Consider the following 6,012-nt stretch of genomic DNA (forward strand, 5'->3'; position numbering starts at 1 on the left):
GTATCACGTTAAGTACAATTTCACACAAAATCTCCACTAAGCTTTCTGAAGAATTTGTAAGCTGTGACATGTATTGGAAGAACAAATGCCAGAGACAGTCAAGAATATTGTAATACAAGACTTGCTTTGCCACTCACCAAAACTGTGTTTTGTTGTTGTTTTGCGGAACCGGGGGTTGAACTCAAGCCCTTGAGCTTGCCAGGAAGTGCTTATTCCACTGAGCCATCTCCCCGGCCCCCAAAATTACCCTGAAGCTAAGGTGATGACCTGAATGAAGAGCACCTCCGAGCAGCAAGTCAGTGGGGCTGCAGTGCTCCCAACAAGCCAGTCGCATTCCAGGCACGCGGCTTCATAGGCCATTTCCAGCCAAGCCATAGCAACTGTGTTCCGTGTTTAAGTCAGCAGACAGTGCCTGCATTTAAAGCCAAAGTGGCATTACGGAGTCAGTGAACAACCGGATTTTGATATGTTTCAAACATCAGCAGATATGTTAAGAGAGACTGAGCCAGGGTCTTCTTTCTCTTGGCCTGTGCACAATTATCTGTCTCAGCTTTGAAAAGAGCCGGTCAAGCAAGAGCCATAACCACGAGCCAAAATAACCCTTCCCTTCTTTAAATTGTATGAAGTATCCTGTCCCAGCGATGAGGAAAGGGACCAAGAATCTGGATGAATCCAAGTTGGATGATTCCTCAACAGCAAACCAAATGTATTCAGAATGAAAAAGATCCTGTCTAGAATCTACAAAGAAGGGTAGGAAGCCACTGATCTCTGGGCAACATTTCACAAATCCTACTGAAAATCATAAATCCAACTCACTTTACTTTTAGTCACAATTATAGGAACTCAGTGCATGGTAAAAGGCTAAAGCTTTGAATGAATGCTCCTTGGTACATTTAATTAGGAACAAAGGCAAACAGTTATTTCATTAACATTTTACAACAAGTCAATAAAATCTTTAAAATTAGAATAATATTAGCACTGGAAAGAATAATCAAACACTTTGGAAATGTTTGAGGGAAAAATGGCTGCAAGAACTTAGAAACTGAGGCTAGGGTCTTTTTTTTTTTAAACATTTATTTTGTGTGTGTGTGTGTGTGTGTGTGTGTGGCCAGCTCAGCCCACCAGGGGGCGAGGCTGGCTGGCTTGTGGTGCTGGGGGATCGAACCGTGGTCCTTGTGCTTTGCCAAGTTTGTTCCAAGTAGGTGCTTTAGACCACTGAGCCATCTCACCAGCCCCAAGGCTAGGGTCTTAATAGTAATGCGTAGTCCATTCACCAGGCCCTTCCTGTGGGCGCTGGATTTTCACACGACGCCCACTCCGATGGAGGTAGGACTAGATGAGGAACCGGCCCAGGTCACAGTTCCTGCCAACAGTGGCACCCTGCTGGGAAGTGGCCTGGCCAGCTGCCAAGCCCAATGCTAAAGCCCTACTGCTCTGCCACAGGCAGAACTTCAGGAACAAAGTGTGGTTTCATGGGTTCCTGCCGCTGAGGGCATTCTAGTAAGTTCAAAGACAGGGTGACTCAGTCTTGAGGTTCCAGCTACCGAAAACAAAGGCCAGAACATGGCCGGAATTCAACAATGTTGTCTTGCAAATGCTCTTTAAGGGAGTAAACTGGAGTTTTCTGAGACACTCGGGACTCAACTTGATCACAGCCCCAGAAGTGCCACAAGGGTGGTTCCTGTCAGGTAACATTTTTTTTAACTTAGAAATTTATAGTGTAGGGGCTGGGATACACTCACCTGCACAAGGGCCTATGTGGCAAGCACAAGGTCCTGAGTTTGATTCCCAATACCCAGAAAACAAAACAACAACAAAAAAGAAATTTATTGTTTAATCCACAAGCTTCATATAGCTTTAACTTAAAAAAAAAGGTAAAACCAAGGCACTATTTCAAAGTCTGGGCCCTTCTAGTCTTCAAAATACAATAGCTCTGAACGTTATATACCCTAGCTAGAATAAGACAAAAACATGAACATACAGCTACTGTCACAGAACTTTCGGAGCAGAAAGGAACACACAATTCCACCTCTGCATTACTAGCACCTCATTACACCCCTGGTGTGTGTGCAGCACTGGGGAGTGAATCCAGGACCTCACAAATGGTAGGCCACACAGTCCTGAACTGGAAACCAACATATCTGGTTATTCATTCATTTATTTACTGAGACAGGGTCTAGCTGTATAATTTAGGCTGGTCTTGAACCTACTCTGCAGCCCAGGCTGGTCTCAAACTTGGAGCGATCCACCAGCCTTAGCCTCCCAAATGCTGGGGGATTATAGGAATGTGCTACCATGCCCAGATGGATATTTATTTACTGGACAAGAATATGAAAATAACCCAGTCTAGCAATTATAAACTTATTTGGCTATTAGGGGAAAAACAAGTGGAAAGGGATTTTTGAGAGGTGGACTTCACAAAAAAATACTGGCTAACTACAGCCAGTGGACATTGGACTGTCATAAAGTGAGGGACAAAAAGCCCCACTAAATGAAAGTAGCCAGTCTGTGGCATTAGATGTCTATGAAATCCGCTCCCTTTCTCCAGAGTATAGCTGGTTTAAAGTTGTCATTCTAGTAAATACTGAAATCTATCCTATAATATGCAAGTCAGCTACAGTGCTATTATAAGCATCTTTTAAAATTTGCATTAGAAAGGCATCAATTACCTCATGATACAAAGTGTAATTAGGAAGTATGTTATTTTAATTAATCTTACATGATAAATATTGTATCACCTCAAATATAAAAATTGTCATTTTAACATTTCAAGGTTGAGTACCAGAGTCTATGGCAAGCCACGTTCCTCACACTCAGGTAACAATTTAGAGATCATACAGCAAGTTGACCAGTGATCATACTTTGCGGTTAAAAACAAGAGGCACCAACGAGAAACAGCGGAAGAGCTTTGGGAAAATGAATTTCACAAAGAACAAAATCTGAAAATCTGCAAATTATGCGTCAGAAAGGAGCTTGGAAACTATGAGATGTTTCTCCAATGAAGAAAAAGATGAGTTTATTCATTTGGTCAATAGTTGAATGTGCATTATATATTAAGGATAATGGTAGAGATTAGGGATCTTAGTGGTTGAAAACAGAAAAAGAAGAGATGCTAAAAGTCTAGAGAAAGTGGAGCATCTTTGTCAGATTTCAGGGAAGGGAACAGGACGAAGATAAGCAAGACTGCCTCTTCTGCAAACCAAGGAGTGAGGCGGGGGTTGGGAGGAGGACATCGAGGGAGATAGCAGGGTTAGAAGGGTCATCATGGAGGACAAGGGACAACTGGAAGAGGAGGTCCCAACTCTAGCTCTGCACTACAAACCTATAGCGTCAACAATGGATAATATCCAGTGTTTATTGCAAGAGCATGTGGAAGGGGATGCTGGCTAGACGTGAGACCTGGACCGCGGACCTACCTCTGCCACAAAAAAAGTGGCTGGCTCTGGCAAGTTATGTAGCATCCTGCAGGGTTTGCTCAGAGTTGTTTTTTGCTGTTGTTCATTGCAACAAAAGCATTGGCGAGCACTCCACTGAGACCTCTCTTTGAAACACGCTGTTCAATACTTTGGGCCTGGTTTGACCACCAAGGTGTCCATGTTGCTGCCTCAGTCCTCAGTGTGGTGGTGTTGTGATCTTTTAAGAGGTACAACCTGGTGGGAAACTGGGAGCTGCCCTTAGAAGAGATTAAGGTAGTTCTGGTGGGACCCCAAGTTAGCTCTGAGTGGGCTGTCAGAAAAAAGCCTGGCCTTACTCAGGCTTCCTGTCTGGTCATGTGACCTCTCCCTGCCTTTCTGTTGTGCCCTTGTGAAGTACTAAGTAGGGCTGATGTCAGGCTCTTGAACCTCCAGTGTAGTGTGCAAAGTAAGCTTCTGCATAATTTCCCAGCCTCAGGTATTTTGTTAGTGATGGAAAATCCAGAGTCTGCGTTCTCTGGGTAGTTTTTCAATTAGATTGCCCAAAGCAAGCTATCTAAGTCTCCTGGACTGTGTGAAAGTCAAGATAGAAATGTACGTGCTGGGTGTGGGGGCCACACCTGTAATCCCAACACTGTGAGAACCTGCGGTAGAAAGACCAAAAGTTTCAGTGTAGGCAACTCAATGACGTGGAGAGATTGTTTAACAATAAAAACTAAAAGGGCTAGGGATGTAGTTTAGTGAAGAGTTTGGGTTTAATCTTAAGCACAAACATACATACAGACACACACACACATTATCTTCACATCTATCCTCAGAATAACTGGTAAAGCTGATGTTAAGGATTTCCCACCCTGGAGGAAGTAAACATATCGGCTGGGAATGTCTTAAATGTCCAATGCAGAGACCACTTTTATTTTTAAACCACTGTACTGTCAACATGGGGGGGGTTTACCTCCAGGACCCTTGCAAATATCAAAATCCTCGGATGCCCATTTGCAGACGAGGGCCTATATATCTTATCTTTGCGGTGAGAGACAAAGTGCACTATGCTGCCCAGGCTGGCCTCAATACCCTAGGCTGGTGACCATCTTGCTTCGGCCTTCCAAACAGCTGGGGACTACAGGTGCCCACTGCAGCTACTTACTTCCTTAAATTACCTCTAGTAGTGTTAATGCTATGGAAATAGTTGTAGTCTAGGGAATGACAAGAAAGAAAAAAAAAAAAAAAAAAACGACTCCCTACGGCTCACAGTATCTTTTGGGATATCTTCGACCTGCAGTTAGCTGAATCCACAGATGCGGAAGCCATTGGTAGGAAGGGTGGACTGCATGAGTACCCCGTTCTCTCCACGTGCAGCTGACAGGAAGATCCGGGGATGAGCTTTACGGGAGGATGCAAACACCCTGAGATTACAGACTCATTTCGTGATGCGCGAACGAACCTATTTAAACTTTCCTTGGTCTTCCACAGTGTATGGATGCCTACTCCCCAAAAGAGCGAACAGTCATTGCTGTAAACATCCTCCTTTTCTGAAAAGGCGCTCCAGCCGAAGTGCGCAGCGCGATTCCGGGCTCTCGGGTTACTATTCCAACCCTCGCGCGCTCTCCGCCGCTGACCTGTCGCCCCGCGGCGGGATGGTGCAGCAGCTAGGGAGCACGCGGGAGCGCGGCCGCACCGCGCGGCAGGCGCTGCTCTGAGGTCGCCCTCGCGGCCCCGCCTTCGCGAACGCTGACTACAGGCCTCCATCTCCGCCGCACGCACCGCGGAGGCCAGACGTGGCCCGCTCCGCCCCGCACTCACGAGGGCGGCAGCCGGGCAGGCGACCGCCCAGGCCCAGCGCCTGGCTCTGTACCCCGCCCAGCCTCCCGCGCCCGAGCCTGGCCTGCCCTCTCACACACAGGCCTGGTCACATCTGACTGACCAGTCCCTCCCGAGCTCCTAGCGAGGCTCCAGGCGGCCCGCGCCCGGGCACCGACTAATGACGAAGCGCCTCCCGGGGACGGTGGCCGACACGTGACGGACGCTAGTCTGCCGTACTTTCGGGAGTCCGCTCCGCGGCTGCCGCCGGCGCCTGCGAGTACGCATGCGTGGCATAGGCGCAACCCCCCCCCCGTTTCCAAGGGATCTGCGCATGCGCCGGACGACCTTCTAGGGCCCTGGGGAGGCGGGGCTTCTGCCAGAAGCGCCACGGCGCTTGCGCAATAGGAGGAGGCGGGCGTTTCTTTCCTCCCTTTTTTTTCGAATCGGATTTGAGGGGTAGATTCGAGTTACAAAATGGCGGCCTGGGTCCTGTTTGCTGCTGGTTCCCCTGCGGTCTGAGTGGCCTTCCCTTCCGCCCAGTGGTGACCACACAAGGGAAACGGCCCCCGGGGGACATGGTGTTTGAGACTCCAGGCTTGCCGACCACGAAATCCGTAGAGGCTCGCAGCGCACCGGAAGCGACCCGCCGCCGCTTCGGACGCGATCACCGCCTGTTCCCTGCGCGCCGGCGCGCCTACGACCCAGCGAGAGCCGCGGCGGCCTCCGGAGAGGTGACACGCGAGGGGCCGGGCGCGGGGAGGGACGGTGCGGCGGGACCCGCGGGGGGCGGGGGGTG

At 48.7% G+C, this 6,012-nt stretch overlaps 1 protein-coding gene across 2 annotated transcripts in view; it reads left to right on the forward strand.

Annotated features, from left to right (window-relative positions):
- The first annotated feature begins 5,652 nt into the window (after positions 1-5,652).
- Nup50 (nucleoporin 50) overlaps positions 5,653-6,012 on the forward strand; it is a 19,119-nt gene continuing 18,759 nt past the window's right edge. Inside the window, exon 1 of one of the 2 annotated variants that reach the window (XM_023702549.1) lies at positions 5,653-5,947. The gene's annotated coding sequence lies outside the window, so the exon portion shown is untranslated. The remainder of the gene's footprint in view (positions 5,948-6,012) is intronic. The other variant, XM_004642397.2, reaches the window with a different exon arrangement.

Source organism: Octodon degus, unplaced genomic scaffold (genome assembly GCF_000260255.1).
Source record: "Octodon degus isolate 3935 unplaced genomic scaffold, OctDeg1.0 scaffold00153, whole genome shotgun sequence".
Classification (NCBI taxonomy): Eukaryota; Metazoa; Chordata; class Mammalia; order Rodentia; family Octodontidae; genus Octodon; species Octodon degus.